We start from the raw sequence: 17521 nt of genomic DNA on the forward strand, positions 1-17521 counted from the left end.
TGCCTGAAGAGTCATCAAATCTGGGCTCCTTTGGACTAGGGTAAGAAGCAAATTCCAGAATATTTCAAACTCCTCATAAAAGATACTCTGTCAGCACCCTCTGAGTAATGGAGCAGGGCAGATTCCTTCCCCCCAGCACTGCTGTTGACATCAGCACAAGCAACACTCATTGGATCCGTCTTTAGTGGCACCACTGTGCATCTCATTGACCTCCGAGTTATTCTTCTGCTTGACACTGGAATCCAGTTTACCAGAAATAGATATTCAGGATTTAGTATCTGAACATAAGAATAGCAATAGAAGCAGGCTTTCGCCTGTTAGATCTAAATTGCATTTCCTTACTTGTTATAGTAAAATGTTAAATCCAAGCCTAGTATGAGTAAAACTTCGCTGGTATAGCCCAGTTATCTACACAACACACAAGTGGGGTTATCTGCACTTTCTGACAGAAAAATAGGTGGGCTGCAAGATTTTTCAGAAGTATTTTGTGGGACCGGATTCAGGTGTGCATCCTACACAGCTGCACCTTCAGATGGGGCCACCAGACCTACAGAGAAACCTTTCCAAGGCTGCATCAGGGGCACTGAGGGGCTGGTTGTATCACCCATTCCCAATATGCGACTGCATAGCCTGAACATGTCATCTGCATTTTACTCAACTTTTGCTCTGAATCATTCTCTAGAGGAACCTCTCCTGCTCACAGTACAGTCAAGCTACCATTTTAGTCCTAAAGTTAAGCAAAGTGGCTACTTGCAGCCATTCCCCAGCTCTCACTTCATGGGAGCAAAGCAATCTTTGTGGTGATTAGGGACAATCCAGACCCACAAAATCAACTTAAAGCAAGTCCCTTGTCTGTAAAAATCAGATTAAAACCTTATTACCAAAATGTTAATTTGCTACAGTTTAGGATTTGTTTTAAATAAGCTCTGATCCATATAAAGGAGTTGGAAACTGTTGCTGTGATAAAGCACATCAATGGGCCATCTAGAAGCTGAAGGCTTGGAAATTCGGAACTGTGAGCAATCAGTGCTTTAACTCCTCTTTCTTTACACCAGCATCAGTCCAGACTAACTCTCCTCATTTCAGGGCAGTTGCCACTGCATTAAGAACCAGCTGAGATTCTGGTTTCCAGTGTCAGATGAAGGCTCTAATTCCATCCAGGGGATGGGGTGTGGTTTGCAGACATCGATAAACCACAGCACATCCCCTCTTGTGGTTCATGATGTCATTGGAATGACTCAATAGAATTACAGCCTTATGTCAATCTGGGTGTATATTATTCTACCAAAATTAAAGCTTTTGAAATAGGAGCTTATTGTTTTTAATAACTTCAGTTATATAATTCCTTTCTCATGTTAGTGCTTCAATAAACATTTCTCATGTTAAATTTTACTCTAGATCCATCCTTGCCAGTTTTAGGCTCAGAACTGATATATTGGAATAATCCTCTTCATCTTAAGTCCGACAGACACTGTGCTGTTCACATGATGTCATTCTGTGTATATTCCTTCATTTACTACTGGTGAGTCACTATTATCGTAGCTAATAGAAAGAGGATTATCTCTTTATTAAATCAAAGGCATGGCATTTTGTTGGTGGTGGTTTGCCTCCTTGATTTTTAACCCTTTAAATTACATGAGTCAGGATTTTTCAGTACAGGCCATAGTTCTGAGAGGCACACAGCTGCTGCTAGAAGCTTGTCACAAAGCAGTCAGGGAAAATAATGCTGTTGATTCCTCACTCAAGATCATACAGGAGGCCTATGATGGAGCAAGTCACTTGGAGCCAAAGCAGCATAAGAGTCTTAGTCTGGATCTTAGCTTCTCTGCCACCTTTTTTTTAAATTCATAAAATAAAATTAATCTCTACCTCAACAGCAGTGTTCCGATTATAATATATTGCAGAAACAGTAAAAGCACTTATAATAAGGTTTTAATATAAGTGAAATGATCAGTATTGTGAGAGAAGTCCAATAGGACTTTCTGTGAAAGACGAAGAAATGCTACTCTAGTTTACAAAGGCAAATACTTGTCACAACAATCTTTTCTAGGGAACAGCTCTCATGCAATCGAAGTGTTTTTCAGAAGGCTACAGAGCTATGAAGAAATAAAAGATCAACTAGAGAAATTAATGCCTGCATTTAATACAGAAACTAGTTAGAAACAAGAATTTCTAATAGGAAATTTAAAATATTAAAAATTTGTTTTCATTCTAAATTGAAATGTCAGATTTTCCCAACAAATCATGATTTCTAAGACTTTCCGAGATTTAAAATTAAATATTTTTATTAATTGATTGTGTAGAACCAGTGAAGTATACTAATACAATTACTTGTTACTAAGTAGCTATCTTTGCAATCTGAGTATAAAAATGAAAATCTAAACATTAATTACAATTTTGAAGTCAAATCAAAATACTTTAACTTCATAAAATTCCTCTCAACAAAGCCAAGATGCTTCTTTTTAACTTTCCCATGGAAAATTTTGCCAAAATTGATACCCTCCCTGGAGAAACATTTCAATTTTAGTGACACTGCATTTATCAACAGAAAATTGCTCTGTCAAAAAAATATCAAAGAGCTCTATTTAATTTAAACTGTGATCATTGCTGTGATAGAAACAAAAGCTGTCCATTTGCACTACTGCAAGAAGAATGATTCCAGAAAGCAGCTCCTAGACCTGTGATATCTCTTTACAGTAATCTCAAAGTCTCCATGAGTGGCTGGTAAGAAACACATTAAACAGCCTGCCATCAATCGTGGCTTTCTCTGTTCTAAAGCAAAAAATGCCAAGTCAGCCATCACCTTGGAGGAAACAGCAGCTGCGGGTAGAATGTACAAGGCTGAATGAAATCCTACTGGCACATTTCCTTATCTACCCTGTCACCCATTATCAGACAGTGGATTATAATAAAGAACACAAGGTTGAAACACAATTATCCATGGACATGTTTGAGGACTCACAAATCTGCTAATGTTACTAACAAGCCAAGTTACCCATTGCAGAACACATCAGCACTCCAGACGAAGGCTTAACTGTTAATGAAACCTAAATCTCAGCTCCAGAGATAAATTTCAAGCTTCTTGTGGCTTAAACCTGGAAGCCAATACATCACGGAAACTTTTAAGAATTATCTAAAGAACGAGTAATGTTGGGAAGTCGCCATAATTAAATCTTAGCTGATTTCACATCTGAGGGATCTAAGAAGCAAGATGCTGTCATTGAAATTATGTCGTATGTTTTTGTTACGGCATGTCAAAATCCACCATTAAAATACTGAGACAATGGTATCAGAACCAGGGTATTAATGCCTTTAACAGGAAGGAATAAGCTTCGGGATTCACAATCCTAACAGTATCCTGACAGCAACAAGTGTCAGTCTGGTACTGAGAAAGTCAGCAGCTTTAAAGATACATGTCCTCAATATGATGCCACTTCTGCAACTAGGACCCCAAAATCCATGTTCGCTGCTCACTTTTGTAACAGATATTCTTTATGCCTGTGGAAAGTCCTTTTCTCTTAAATAAAACCTACCTTTTATAATTATATTTCTAAATTACACTATTATAATATTCTTCACTGTTATGATGCTATTTAGAAAGAGATGCTTATTTTGGAATAAGAATGCCCTTTTCCTGTGAATAGGTACATACCATTTTCAGAGGAGCATAAGCTAAATGGGGAAAGAGTGGGGGAAATAATGCATTCTTATTCCAAAATAATTATCCAGGCATAGATCTGAAATGGGATAACTACAGTGGTACAGACAAGCTTTAAGACAAGCAGAGACAAGCTTTACGAGACACCTTGGGCCCAGACCACAAAAATACCTTGAGGATTAGGGTCCAGACCTTGAACTTGACTTGATACTCTTGGAAAGGACAATTTGGTATTCTCATTGAAGCAGTTACTGAGGAAGTGCACTACAGACAATGTGATCAACAAGAAAATCTCTGTCCTTCAGCACTCCATCTGCACAATAGGCATATGTAATGGGGACAACATACATCATGCATACAACCACATGTTATAAAAGCTTTTTGTTAATTGTTTCTATTTAGGCTGGAGATATCTTAAGATTAGTAAGAAGCTCTATGTATTACAGAAACACGAAGAGATGCTGATAGAAATATAATGATAATAAACTAACTTTAGCAGATGCTCTGTTTTCATTAACAAATCAACTGTACTGCACTGAAAAGCCATCACACAACAACCACGCTTGCAAACATCAATCATTAGGAGCTGTTTTCCCATCTCCTTATTTTAAACAAATGTAGAGATTTCTCTGAACGACTACAATATAGATGCTATGCTGTACTTACACACACATGCTTCCACGGACACAAGCTACTTCCCACTAGAGGGGGGAGAAGAGCACTTGCTTTGGCTAAATGCATGAAACATAACAAAATCAAAACCACAGTCAGGAGAGTAACATACAATTCTAAATGGAACTTGAAAACTTGAGAAGTCATTTAAGGGAACCACATTAAATGCTAAAATGTTTAATGGGACCCATGTGTCTCAGGCAGAGAAAGAGAGTGAGAGAAATGTAACAGAGGAAATCAAGGAGACAATATGTCTGTGCAACTTGTTCTAATTAGGGGCGCAGTGCTGGTGAGGATCATTCATTATAATTTAGTTAAATCTTTAGCATGGCAAAGGCACCTCTGTATAGTGGTATAAAACAAAAGACCCCCAGTCGTAAAGCGAGTTAAGGCCCATAGAACAGAGGTTAATTTCAGTCGTTTGTGAATGCTGAAGGCAGTACATCACATGAATACCAGCACTTCTTTATGACCGCAGAGCTGTGCTCCAGCTAGCAGATGTCTGCAAATTTGGCATGTGGGGGGTGGTACTGGGGAGGGCAGTGGCGCATTGTCTCCAACTTGTCTGTCGCTTAGCCGAGTCGATCTGTCTGTTTCTTTTAGCAGGGGTGGGAAAGGAGTTCAAAGAAAGAATCAAAACAATCCATCCATCCAAGCTTTGGAATATCTGAACTGAGCCCAAATATCACCAAGCACTTCCCAATCTCTGCTTTGAAACAAGAGAACGGACGATGATTTGCAGCAGTTTGGGATGATTTACACACACGCAGCATGTGTAACACTGCAGTGTTATTTTAAAACTTATAAAGCATCAGAAGACCAAACGGAGGTCAGGTTCAGGTTTGTGACACTAGTTTGTGTCCTTGCACAGCATAGCTGCAGAACCACCTTCAGCTGTGCTTCCCCAGTGCAAGTTAGGGCCACAGTGGCCCTCATTCACATTGCATTTACCATTGTGTATTTTAGGAGTAATTCTATTTAAATATGGGTCAGATTCTTAGCTGGTGTAAAGCAGCTGAGCTGCCTGCATTCCAGTGCAGATAAACTAATTCACACCAGCTGAACGCTGGGCCAGTGGAATTACATTGCTGTAAATCCAGTGCGAGATCAGAACGGTGTTAACCTGGGTTAGCACTGGTGGAACTGAGAACAGAATTTAACCCACAACATTTTGACGCCGTTCCAAATATTCGTAAAACCCATATTAATTTTGAGTGTAAATGTGCCAAATTCACCCTGGTGTCAATCAGAGTCCAAAAAAATTACACCCCAGGGATAAATTTGGCTCTGCATATTTAATCTAAGTACACAGCATCATCCCAGGAAGGAAAGCAAATGAGCAATAAATCTAAGTTTGCCGTTGGATGTCGTCTTCTTATTCCTCAGCTTTCTAGTACTTTTTGTTTTTGGAGCTTATTTAAACGAGCAGTTTATGGTTTGATCAAGTCCTAAACAGGAAACCTAAAGGGTTTATAAAACATTGAGTGTTCTCATTACAACTGACCTAAAAAACCCTCCAAAATGGCAATCTTCATTTCTATTATACCTGCTGCTACTGTGATGGGAATGTTTTCTAGTGGTTAACACAGACGTCAGGGAGTCAGGGCCCTCTGAGGTCCAACTCTCAAGCTTTGCCACTGACTTGTTGTGTGGGCTTGGGGGAATCATTTAAGTTCTCTGTGCTTGAGTTTACTTATATGGTGTGGGACAATTAATGATCGCCAAAGGGCTTTGGGTTCCTCAGATGAAAACAGAGGGGGTAGTGTTCAGAAGTATGACAGGAATGCCCTCCCCTTTTCTATGTGACATTAGGGTAACACACTAATCAAATTACACCATAAAATAGCCATAATAAACATTACAGTACCATAAAAATAACAATACTACTACCAAGACATAAAGATAATAACACAGAGTTATTTGTAAAGCTGCTCATTACCATGTTGCCAGGCACCTTAAACACAAATCAGAGCGCATCTTTGACCAAAATTGCTTTTGATGCAAGTGGAACTCCACTGAATTCCAGAGATACCATGCCCTGGCCATGCCAATCAATGCGACACTACTCAAGTTACAGAGAATTTCAGTGGTTTTCACCAGAAAACGTTTTGGCCACTCACACAACTCCTTTTTAGAGCTCAGCAATAACAAATTATGATAAAGCATGCTGGAAAAAAAAGGAAATCAAACCCCTAGATGAATTGCCTTTTCCTGACTCTAGAACTCCAACTCCATCAAAAACTTTTGAAACAAGATTTTTGGGGCAGTGCTCCTCATTGTCCTCTCCTTCAAACACACTGAATATTGTTTTCCTTCCATTTGTGTTGGTGTGAGATGGCAAGGCCCATTTGCTCAGAGACTGAAGAAATCATATGTCCAAGAATGGAAACAATCTAGGTCACCAGTTCACAATTTAGGTCTCATCAATATCAGGCCTCTTCCCAATTCCTCCCAGTATGGAGGTTACCAGCTCAAGGTGGCAGCACCTGGCCAGGACAAAGCTACCATACCAGAGGGGGAACTGGGTGCACAGTAACAGGACTGATAAAGCCTGGGTTCGTGTTTCATCTGCCAGTGATACAGGCTCTTGGACAAATCACAGCATAGTCTATTTTAAACTAATTCTGCCTCCACATGTCTTTGAAAGAGGGATTATGAGGACTGATGTTTGCAGAGTATTTCAGTGATGGACACCACTACATGATATGTTACTTTCCCCTAGCAGCTACCAACTCATCACTTCACACTGCTGTAACTCAAAGTGCCTGTATTTCCTTAGTCTGAGGCAGAAAAACTATGCTTCTTGGCCGATGATGTTAATTTTTAAGACTTAATGAATGCAATGACACAGACTTTTCCAGGAATTGTTATACAATGTGTATGTTACATATTACAATGCCTAAACTTCACTAAGTGGATGGTTAGGTACCAGTCCCAGGTTTATCTACAGGTGTATCCAGATCAGTACATTCACTTGCTTGCTGTCTGAATTGGAAAGTAGAAAAATTCTAACTGGAAATTACCAAATGTGAATTGACTTGATAATAAAAGTAATTTCAATACAATAAAACACACAAGTCTCTCATATGAGGGGCAAAGTAGATGGTACCAACACAAAGACTGTGATTAAAAACAGTAGAAATGCCAGGAATCATAAGGAGCCAATTTGCCTATCTACCCAATAACAGAGTAGAGGAGTGGCACAAAAACAGAATTACTAAAAGTTCTCTTTTCCAAAGGAGGTGAGCATGCCTTAAAAAAGTTTTAAACTTGGTTCAGTGGGTAGGGGATCACTGGTGCAGGAACTGAGTTTCACTTCTAGCTTTGCAATCAGGCTACTGCATAAGTAACTTCTCTCTGTGTCTCTTTACATGTCCTATTTATATAGATTTGATTTCAAACATTCAAAACATCTATATTTCAGACAGTGGAGGAAAAGAACAAGACCTCTATCTGCCCACTATCAAGGAAAAGGAAGCATACAGTAAAACAGCCAAATGAACACTTGTCCAGCGTCCAAGTGTTTGAAATAACTGGGCTGGCTGCTCCCTGAGGGATGTGGGGCTGGAAGCACTAACAAGGCTGGCAGGGCTGTGACCTTGCCAGCCACAGCCCTGTCCCACAGTACCTGAGCAAGGTGAGCAGGGCAGGCCCAAGGTGGCATCCAGCTTCAGCCAAGTGTCCACATCAGGGGAGTCCCTAGTGATGAGGTCAAGCTGAGAAGCCAAGTCAGGATCAGCTCTGGTGAGGGTAACCAGGGTCAGACATCATCCCATGATCGCCAGGCAAGTCCATGGCAATAAGGCAAGTCCAAGCAGGAAAAACTCCACACAGCAAGGACCAGACCACTGGGAGCCGCAGCCAAACAGAGCCACAATGGAGCTGCAGGCAAGCACTTCAACAGCATGGATCAAACAAGAGCCCAGAGCCCAGAGCTGAGCTTAAATAGAGCTCCTGGACCCACGTGGGCAGGGGAGTTGGGGAGGCTCCAGGTGAGGCTGGTTGGGGCAACTAAGGCTTGTTAGTGCCCGTAGGGGCCTGATACAGAACATTTGTCATTTTTTTGTGGGGGGAAAAACAGAAATTAGAGCTCAAAGAAAAATAGGATTAGACATTTTATGTGGGGAAAAAAGTATGTTTTCTTTTTTTTCTCCCTAAAATTTAGAATAATTAGCAATATTTATCAACTCCACAACTGGCTAAGGAACAGTAAAAAAAAATATCTCAAGTTGCTCATGAAAAAGTATTGGTATTTAGGATGTAAGGACTCTTTAAACCATTTATTCTGAATTAAAAGTGAATCACTAACATTTTTGAGCTGTATTTTTAAAGCAGTCTTTTGAAAAAGGAAAAGAAAAATGGCTTTTTTATACTGGCTCCTGTTATAAAAGGTATGCTCTGGTCAGTAGCGTCTGAACTGGATGCAGTGTTTCCTGCGCAGCTCCTGCCAAACTGGGAACTCTCCTGAAAACGATAATCCTGCGAGTCGAATTTGACAGTGAGATCACTACACCAGCTATTTGTAGAAAAATCACGTACTCTAGACACTTTACAATTTACTTGACTGGTGAAGTGATAAAATATAGTAGTATTACAGCCTGGTAATGCAACTGCAATACCATACAGTATGGTCTAATTCCTCAACATGGTTCATCAAGATACTGGTCCAGAGTAAAAGAAAAATGTCAAGGGAAGGGATAACGAGTTCTAAAAGAAAGAAATTGTTAATGACAATAATAAAGCTTCAATGTAAAATTATTAACACACACAGCCGCTTGAGTGGAAAGATCTGTACCACCCAGCAACAAACACTGTGTTTTCCAGTGTACAGAAGAATCTTAGTAACATTTTCCATCTTGACTGCTCACAGTGAGACACTCAGTCAATATACAAAGTGATTCAGTTTTCAAAATATCTGAGAAGAGATGTGTTAATGAAAATCACTAAAAAACAAGTCAATTCAAATTATGATGCCTAACTACAGTGGGAACCTATCTTTAGGCTTCAGGAGTTAAACGTGCACATTTAGAGCACAGGTGGGAGGTAATCTTGCCTCTTGTAATTTTGGAGAATACAGTAAAAACCTCAGTGTGGTCCACCTAAGTTTCTCCTCAGCTAAATACCATACCTTTTAGTAAGACCTTGCTCTCTCACAAGGTTTGGAGACACCTTATAAGCATATATCAAAACTGAGTTACAAGGAAATGCTATGATTTAACAATTTTCAGTCATTCTGAAAGTACCAAAACTGGAAATACAGCTTAGGAGCTTCAGCTCATGGGCTCTAAACAAGAAATAACTGAACCTTCAGTCACCTTGTCAGCCTACTTATTCTTCTGATTTCTTCCCTGTGGCTGACCATCACCATTTTGGGGCTGATAGTGTGATATTGTAATATTAACCACTTAGTAAGACTCAACAGTTCCAATTTTCAATCATGGTTATCAACTAAATTTCAAATCCAGGGCAAATACCATTGTCCATGGAACAGACACTGCTGTTCCCTCTTAAGACATTAGATTTTCCCAGATGGGCCAGAAGAAAGCACGAGCTTTCCGTATGGCGAGCCACGTTGTGCGACACGTAACGCAAAGAACTAAGAGTCAAAAGTCCCAGCTCTAATTCTGCTGAGGACTCACTGTGTGAGTTGAGGCAAGACTACTCTATCATTCTTTTTGTTCTCAGCAGACTGACTGATTCTCTCGTTGAAATCCAAGGGAGTCTGAAAGCATTTAACTGCCTCACAAAGATATGTCATGCGATCTAACTTTCTGAGCACAGAACTGGGAGCCAGGAGCTTTTAATGGTGCCTGTAGGGATTGGAGCCAAATCACTTAACCTCTTTGCTTCTCAGCTTCTCATCCATAAAAAGAAAACTATGCTTGTGTTGCTGGCTGGGGTTTTATGAGAGTTAATTCATAGACCTGTATGGAAAATGACTCCTCCTCTGCTGCAGAAATGCAACCTTTTTATTTTAAAAACCAAAACAGGAATAATTTCAACAGAAACTAGGAGCCTGTAAGTAGAAGTTTAAAATTTTGGCTGAGTTGTTCTTGAGGGAAACGTATTTCTTCTGCAGAAGCAGATCTCCATTGTGAAAAAGATGGGGTATTTTTTTTTGAAATTCAGTTTTCCACTGAAAAACAGTTTTGACAAAATATTTTTGATCAGCCCTAACATAAGTGAGCCATTTTGCACTTAGAAAGTGCTGCGCTTGCAAAATACTTCGCAATCCTCCCATTGACAGCACACCCGGTGCCAAATAGTTGTATTCCCCTTAGCACAGTGAAATCATCAAGTACTTGTGGCTGATTTGCATCGTTTTTAATTTGTTTGAACAAGCTGGGCCAGATCCTCAGCTGGAGTCAATTAGCAGTAAAGCCAACGGCGTAACGCCGCTTTGCACCACGGAAAGCTTTGGCTCCTCGTCGTGCCTGCGGGCGAGGCCGAGCCCCGGCCCGCGGCGCGACACGGCGGCCGCCGCCGCGGCCCCGCCGCCGCTAGAGGGCCCCGGCCCGGCGGCCCGGGAAGCCGTGCGGCTGCGCCCGGCTCGGCTCGGCCGCGGGCATCGCTGCGGCGGGCCGGGCCGGGCCGGGCCGGGCCGGGGCCGCCCCGAGGTGCCGGAGCGGCGGCGCGGCCCAGCCCGCTCCCCGCGCTGCCCCGCCCGCTGCTGGGGCTGGGTGAAAATCGCGCCGCTGAGCTGCTAAGCTGTCAAAAAGTTTCAAACTGCTCCGAGGAGAGAAGCCAGTAGAGCTGCTGAAAAACCTCATTCTGCGAGGGATGGCGGTTTGTTTTTTGTTTGGTTTTTTTTTTTTTTTCTCTCCCCGAAGTGCGGCTGTGGTTGGGAGCCAAGCCCGGAGCGCCAGCGCGGCTGCGCGCCTCTGCCGAGCGCGCCCGGCTCTGCGCCCGCTGCCTGGAAAGCTGAAGGCGGCGAGGATGACGAGTACCGTCCTAACGCATCTCTTTCCAACCCGATAAGCTCAGCTGATGAAACCACAGTCGCTTCGGTCACTGTTTATCTGACAGAACAAATTGCCACATGTTTAGGAGGGGCTTGCCAAACTTAGCTCGGGACGGTCGGTTACTCACACGCGCTTATTCCCACTGAAGTTAATAGGGAGAGTGTTAGCCTAGCGCGGGCGTAAGTGGGATGACTGATGTAATGAGCTGCTGATGTGAGTAAGGCATTCACGATCCAGCTTCTAATTATAAGATGCCTGGCTACTTGGGAAGAAAAGGAACAAGATTTGTCAGGAGAGAGAAGCATCTGTTTCATTGCAGTGAAATTTTCTGGAATTCTTTTCCGGAATTCTTTTCATAGTAGCAAAGAAGAGAGAGATGAAGATTTTGCCAAAGCCTTCCAGAAGTATGGACACTGACTCTTAGCTCATAGTAACGGGGGAAAAAAACAAACCCAAAACTACTTCATACTCAACATAGTCCCTACCCATGTAGGATGAAGTCTCTTGATGACGGACTTCCAGCTAAAAGGCTTGAAAGCAGCAAATAAATATATTTTACCCAAGTAACATTTTTCTACTGCCTTTATTCAAGTTCAGCAAAGCCAGCTAGAGCGTGGCAGGGTGTTACAAACTCAGCTGTTCCAGTGAAAGGCAAGCTGCAGCCTGTGATGTGCACTTCTGGCAAGCAGAGTCTGAGGAGAAGCTACCAGTCCAAGCATAAGGGACACAGACTTTATCTGATGGCAATTCCCCTCCGGTGCTGTGGCCTCCCAGGCACTGCCTGGGGGGCTGCAGAAACAAGCTGGGCTTCTGTCTCTGTAGTGGGCCACCTCACTGTAGACGTGCAAAATATACTTGATATGAAATAGATAGAGTTAACGTTCCACCAGGCCTGTAGGACACCAGTGGCAAACCCAGCAACAAGAAGATGACTGGAATGTGGATGTGGTGTGCAACAGTGTAGCATGGACACGGCCCTGGCGAGCTGTCACTCCTCCTTGCCACTTCAGGAGGCTGGCACAAGGCGACTACCACTAAGGCTCATTTGAATAATTCCCACATACATTCCAGATGTTGACCACATGGCCTGCCTTTGTAAGGTTTAAAAATAACGGAGAGGAAGGGAAAAGGGTGAAGTGTTTTTTTTTCTTCAGTGTCCGTATTTATTTTCTGCACAGATGTTTGTAGCTATACAGAATAAATAAGCATAAATCACCTCTCCTTTTATTTTTTTTTTATAAGTGCACTGTATGATTCATATTTATGGAACCTGCACAGAACTCAGTGGAGCTAACAGAGCTAAGCCGCAGACTGTTGACATAAAATAAAGGGCTATGTCCTGTTTTTAGGGACATGAAAATCTTAAAATAGCCACATTGATCAAAAATACAAACATTGACATTGCTGCTCCACTCACTCCCTTTTCACGCAGTGGGCCTGACCCTGGCAGCCTCTCTCACAGTGGTCCACGCAAGGTGTCTGCCCCTCCCTGCGCGAGACCGTGCGTTGCATCGGGTGGCGGGACAGCAGGAGCAGCCCTGCAGGGAGGGAGGAGGCAGATGTGTGCGGGCTGGACCCCGCTGTCTGTGCACAGCTCCTGCTCCTGGAGCCAGGTCCGGGCTGGACGCGGTGCTGCAGGCCTGCGCAGCAAATGCACCAGGTGAGGTGGGCTTGGGTGGGCGAGTTCCTGCTCCCCCCAGGAGCTGGGACAGGTCTGGAGTGCTGCTGCCAAGGACAGGTTGTTAACAGAGTAATTAAGCTCAGCTCAAATAAATACGAGAGAGATATTCTTTTCCCGTACAAGCTCCCTTTATTCTGAGTTCTTTCTTTTTCTGCCTAATTCAAGCTTTTTGTAAGCAAAACATGCAAGCCAGATGAAAAGTTTTAAGACCATAGAGGGGAAATAATTTCCTTCAAGACTGCAATACTGCATCTCAACCTGGAGAGGGTGGAATGGAATATGACAATATCACTGAATGTCACCTCCCAAGAAGTACTGTCTCTTCGACATTTATAGTACAGGAACCCCAAATGATCTCTTCAGCAATGTACAAATACCATTTGCTGCATATTGCTCTTTCACGTACCAGCAGTGTCACAAAAATGTTTTGGCGTCAGGAGAACTAGCTTTCAGGGGAAATCCATTTTCTCCCTAGCAGTGACTGTGCCAGTGGCAACCGATAAAAGCAGGTGCAGGGACCTACATAAGCACAACACTGGAGCCATTATCTGGCTTACTCCTCAAGTTGCTAATGTAACTTTTCTGTTGAGCTGTAGATGCAGAGGGCAGAAAATGGGTTAGGTAACTGTGCCGTGAAGGTGGAGAAGGATGGAGGCAAGCACTGCCAGCTGCACCGTACCACCCCTTACACCACGGGTAAGTCAGCTGTGTTACAACAGGGGTAATATTTAAGGGCCAGATTGCCACCCATTCTTTTAGGGATCTGTGAGGCTCCAACACTAACGGCTAGTTCCCAACACTATCAGCAAGAACACAATATTTTGACTAAAAAATCTCTCTTTTTTTAAAAGTACAGCATGTTCTTAATCAGTTAGAGAAGACTAAGCTCTCATCCCATTTCATTCTGATACTTAATTCATTTGCTTTGGAAGCAGAAAAGGTTAAGGAGATGCTACTGAGATTTGCATTGCTTGTCCTAGGAAGTCTTAGAAAAACTAATGCCTGGGCTGCTAATGCAGCCCTTCTCAGTCCTGCTGAGTCCAGTAAATAAGCTACACTTAGTCATCTTAACTGTGACAGTCCTTTTTCACATAACAACCTCAACCACAACTTCTCTAACGACATTTTAACAGGAGGAAACTACAAAACACAACTGAGATCACAACTTCTGTCATAATATTAGGAAATAGAGGTCATAACACTGATGATTTTTAAAATACGTGAATCATAGACTCAAGGTCTTTCCATGAATCATAACAGAAATGTAAGGAGTAGTATGGCATGTTTAAAAAATAAATAAATAAATAAAAAGAATGAACAAGCTTTAGAAGGTCCCAAATGTCTCAAGTCTGAACTACCAGCTAAGGGCAAAAGGGGTCAGAAAGAGCTCCCTGAGGTGCTCAGTGCAGGGTATTTGGTTAGGTGCAGTAAGACCAAGGGAGGGAATGGGAAGAGAGACCTCTCTCTAGAACATCAGCTGTTCTCTCCCATTTGTCATAGATACAGCCTGGAAAGATGCAATCAGGCCTAGAAAACACTGTAATGTCAACAGAAGGCTAGACACACTGGAAAGAAACACTTCAGATATAGGGATGGTGCTAAACATAGTTCTTCATTCACTCCTTGGGGGATGAAGTTATGTTCAACGGTACCTAAATTAACTTATTTCAGCTCCTCAAACTGGGTTTGAAGTGTGTCCGACAAGAGTTTAAAAAAAAAAAAAAAAACAAAACTAAGAAAGAAAGAGTCAAATTCCACAGAAAGTTTCAGGTATTCTCATATCTCAAAATATTCCTCAGCTAAAGGCTGACTGACTTGCACTACTATATTCAACATTTGGACTCAGGATTAGCATCCACTTTACTCTACACAACAGCAATTATGCCTCAGAACGCTTAGATCAATCTTCATCAGGTAGGGCATATCGTACCTTTAGACACAGCCTCAAACGAGGGGTTGAGTGTTAATCGCACTGTCTTGAAGATAATCCCCAGGGCATCCGTGACTCAGAGACACACCTTTGAGTCACTATTCTTTCATTACTTCCTCTTGGTCCTTTGGGGTAGAAACTTACTGCTGGTTTACACCAGCAGCAACTTACAACATCTTCCTACTATGCTGACCTTGTTGTTTTGGCTAGTGACTCTAAAATTAGACCCAACATTCATTCTTCACTCCACCTACTGGAATAAGGAAGTTACTCCATTGCACCCAGATCTGAAGCTACAGGGTAAATTTTCTGAGTAATCCAATTCGTTGCAATGGAATTATCCATTGAGTGATGCAATCCTCAGTCTACGGCAGGATGGTAAAACATAGTTTATAGCTTGTGATCACAGAATGAGATGACGTGAAAAGCACTTTAGTGTTGTGAGATAGAATGAAGATGTATAATTTAAAAAGTCCTAGGAAAAGCTGGGGAAAAAGTCTTGAACTCTTTGGTTTGCAACTCACATTCGCTATGGGAAGAACGATCAATCATTACATCAATTGAGACTAAGCTTCTTGCTGTCTTTCTCACCTGAAACAGCTGAAATCCAGAGTAGCTCAAAGTAACATGAATCCTTACTATATCTGAGATCAGATCTCCGTCATGTACCAGTCTCTTGGTACCCAGGGTTGAGTCTTATTTAGCCAGGATTGAGGGCATAAAGGTATTTGTGTCACAGAATATCGCCACTCTAGCAGATGCCACTGAATCTATTTCCTTCAAAGTAATGAAGTGAGATTGCTCATGTGAATGTTTTCAAAGAGCTGAACCTGCGAGGTCCTGCTTACAGTTCAGGAAATAGCAGAATATAAATCTGTCCAGATCAGCCAAGCTCATACAAAATTCAATATTAGAACGCAGCGACACCAGCAACATCTTGTTCTTTTGGTGTAATGACTGTTGATGCTAGGATTTAGGAGGATTATGTCGATTTAAGAAAAAGAGAGGAATATTAATATACAAAATTGTTAAATGTCAAATCAAATCCTTTAATAACATGTGTGTCTGGTTGAGGATGGGAGCGCTTTCAAAACTAGCTGCAAATATTAAAGAAATCCATTTGGCAAGTTCAAACAAATAGCCCAAATCAATTATACACGCAGTATTCTTAAGGGGGCACATTTTCAGCATAGTATGTGGAGAATTAAGCCCCCTGCTCCCATTATTGTTAATGGGATTGGCACACCCAATTCCTTATACATATGGTTGTAAGTTTAAAGCCAATAGATAAAAATATGACTTTGAAATAATGTTTTTTATCTTTTCTAGTCTTTTCTGTATAGTGTAACTAAGTTACTTTAGTGTTTGCTAAGAAATCTCAATGCATACACTTTGGGTTCTCTGGCTTACACATACTGAAAGCTGAAACTTGGATGGAAGAGTGCAGAGACTATTCTTGACAGCTATGTGAAGAGCTTCAGAGAGAAATCCAGGCTAGAAAATAAGAACTGTATTTTGTAGGAATTGTTAAACATTAGCACCTACTCTTAAGCATTTCTTGCACAACAAAAATAAGTCCCTCTGAATTTTCATGTGCAAAAATCAGAGAAGAAAACAAAACCCTAACAATTCCAGAGTAACAATTAGTGTAAAGCTGCTGGATAAGCTTTAAATCTCTGAATCAGAGGGATCAGAAGCCAGTTATCTCACGTTCCAAGTAACTGTCCCAGCTATCACCTTACTATTTCAAAAATGGGCGAAAGGAACAGTTTCCTTCACTCTTTGTCCTTCTCCAATTCTGATCCAAAATGCCTTCCTAAATATCAGAATGTTGAATTAAAATTCAAAATCTGTTTTGATATACTGGTATTTTTCTATGGAAAAATAACATGACAGTTGCAGTTAGAGCTAGTCATTGCTTTTTTCAAAGCACCCATGTCACACACTGAGTCAGGAACCCCTGAAATCTTCCCTCTGATGGTAGGTCACTCTGTGGTGTGCCCTGTTCTATGCGTTAAAATCGCACAGTTCGAACTGACGTCCTTAGGTGTATTTAGATATCCTCATCATCGTAGCAATATGTGGGCACTCTAGAAATTTGGTTCCATTTTTTAAAGAAGTGGATTTGTAATGCTGTCATCTGCCCCACTGTGATTACCTGTAAGAAAATGGATGAAATTCTCATGACCAGAATTTGATGACTTTCTGGAGCAAGTTCGCCAATGCAGTACTTTCTAATACTTCCAGTTAATATGTGTTGGACAGCTGCAGTTCTTTGCGCTAATACCCATATATTTCTCCAGAGTTTTTCACTGTAGGTGTACTATTGCTCAAGGGATAAAAATGAAATGTCTGTTAGTATCTAGAGGTTGGAGCCAGCTTCACAGTTAAGTGCTCTACACGCAAAGGACTCCAGAAGCGCTCTGTGAACTTGGCTAAAGAGCCCTTCAAATTCCAACAACAAAGTTTTGTTCCTGATATTCTGGCTAGCTCTTCTATGCTGCGTTCCCATGGATTTAATTTACAGCTTAATTCAGCCTCCTAATTACACCTGCGTAGTCCAGTGGACAGGGTACTAAGACAATGTTTGAAAACGTAAGTGCTATTTCTGGCTTTGT

The sequence above is a fragment of the Tauraco erythrolophus genome, chromosome 20 (genome assembly GCF_009769465.1).
Source record: "Tauraco erythrolophus isolate bTauEry1 chromosome 20, bTauEry1.pri, whole genome shotgun sequence".
Lineage (NCBI taxonomy): Eukaryota > Metazoa > Chordata > Aves > Musophagiformes > Musophagidae > Tauraco > Tauraco erythrolophus.